The sequence below is a fragment of the Heterocephalus glaber genome, unplaced genomic scaffold (assembly GCF_053883595.1).
Source record: "Heterocephalus glaber isolate CG9 unplaced genomic scaffold, H.glaber_assembly_v1.0 deba00001497, whole genome shotgun sequence".
Classification (NCBI taxonomy): Eukaryota; Metazoa; Chordata; class Mammalia; order Rodentia; family Bathyergidae; genus Heterocephalus; species Heterocephalus glaber.
The window spans coordinates 8,639,773-8,642,188 of record NW_028258320.1 but is presented as its reverse complement, the minus strand read 5'-3'; positions in this window follow the sequence as shown (position 1 = coordinate 8,642,188).

The following is a 2,416-nucleotide window of genomic DNA, read 5'->3' as shown; positions in this document are numbered from 1 at the left end:
GTCATCCACAAATCACCAGGGCTCTGTAAAGCAAGTGGACAGAGAGCTCAACAGACCTGAAGATGGCAGCTTGAATCATCTCATCACCATGCCCCCTGCTCCAAAACATGAAGCAAGTTCCCGGGTCCCTGCATGAGTTTCCAATAACTGGTGAGAAGTCTGAAGTGGTCTTCAAGGATCCCAATATGTCAATGCTTGATGATTCTGTTTGCAGCTCTCCAAGCCTGTTCGCTCTCACCTGCTGCTGTCTCTCGCTTCCCTCTGAGCCTTTCACAGTTCCCTGAGGTTGAGGGTCAAATTATCTGTAATGCTGTTTCCTAGCAATTTTGGTAAAGATCTGATCTAGGAAAAGACACTGGATGGAGGGTCTGCATGTCTTATATTTTTTCATTTATCAAAGAAGAGAATTTTTAAATTATGCAATGTGCCCAAAATAGCACCTCCATTCACTATACTTTCAGTGAGCATTAGATTTTTGCTAAGGGAGAAATATAGCATTGAGTTCAAAGGGACATGGGTGTGTTGCTAAGTGAAGCAAAGAGCTAGGAGATCATCATGGTCATCATGACATCTTGGGTCATCTAGAAAAGAATTCAGTCTTGGTTGGATAAGTTTCACCCACAGAAAGATGTGATTCTAGAGTTCCCTAAAGAAGAAAGTAACTTATTCCCCACCATCACTCCTTCAAATTGAGGATAAAGTCTTGAGCAACAAGGAGCTCCCAAAATGCACAGATCTTTGATCTACTTCTTGTGAATTTTGATATTAAGAGGGTTACAAACAGTCGTTGATGTACAATGTGCAAAAAGAAAAAAGGTCACATGATGTCCCTCTGTGGAACTTAGGGTCATGTTCCTGAGACAAAGGTTAGTGCTGATGTCACAACTTCCTTCAAAATGATTGTTCTCGAGTAGGGCATGGTGGCACAGGCCTGTAATCACAGCACTCAAGAGGCTGAGGCTGGAGGATAGCCACAAGTTCAAAGCCACCCTGGGTTACATAGTGAGTTCAAGGCCAGCCTGAACTACATAATAAGACCCTGTCTCAAAACAACAACAACAAAAAGAAACAAGAAAAAACAAAACAAAACAAACAAAAAGACAATTGTTCTTATCTATTTTGCAAGAAATACTAATGCAGATGTTTCTCACTGAACCAGCAGATGTCACTGTTCTACCCTCTGGGAAGCAGCAGAGCATCCGTCATCTCTGCTCTTTCTGGTGAGCTCTCTGCTCCTTGCCAATCTCCCATCCCTGTGGTGATCTAGATTCAGAACCACAGCGGGGACTTCTCTGATCTTGAGCAGGTAACTTAAACCCTGGGATCGACAACTGGTTCTTCTGTAAGACAGGCATTACCATTCTTACCCTTCACTCATGCTTCCTATGGGCACAACCAGATAATGAATTTGATAGTACATTGTAAAGGGCAGGGCCTGGTCTGGTTTTCACACCCAAACATACACACTTTCCCCAAACTTGCCAATTCATAAAGACCCAGTAATTGTGTGAGAAATTTTTTTAGAGTCCTGGGCTGACAACTGTAGGCTTTGCATCAATTCAACTGGTTTTTGAACATCTATAAACCCAGAACTATGAGATAGGACAAGAAAGGTATAGCAAGTCTCTAGACTTAGGAACATAACTATTGTCTTGGACTGAGAAAAGATACAATGAATGGTCAGAACAAATATAATATAATAATAGAAAACAACAAAATGTTGCCTGATTTGGTTTTAGATGATCATTTCCTTAAGCAAGTAATATATATAATTATATAATCTGGCAAATGAGCATGTGTGTGCATTATGCATGCATTCAGGTGAAATCTCCAGAACTATCCTTCCTGGATCTGGAGGCGCCCAGGGTCTGCACAGCATGAGACTCAACATGTGGATGGACTTGTCGTGTGGGTGAAGGGAACCCTTCACTCTTCTGCACACACTGACAGATCATCTCCAGCTCCATGCTTGGTGCACATTTCTACTGCATGAATATCTCTGCTCAAGGTCCAATGAGGGATAAGCCTAGATCCTTCAACAGCAGCATGGGTGAAGAGCATCTTTTCCTTAAATCCCTAAGGTGCACCTAGGGACTTAGGGATCCTCCTTAATTAACTAAATTCTTCCTCTCGTATACCTATACATGCCTAGAATGTCTTTCAATTAATTTAAAAAACAAATGGAAGTTAAACAAATAGAGGCAAAAGCTTGGGGTCACTATTGTTGTTTTGTTATGATGTTGTTTCTTCACCCATGAGACAGACTTTTTGTTAAAAACGGGCTGTATTAATATGCCACTATACATGTATCTGCAGAATGTCCCTAATGGTGCTACTTAAAATAATAAATGCAAACACAGTCATAAATATATTTACTCAAGGTATGTCTTAAGAAATTCTTTTTTTCAGTACTGAA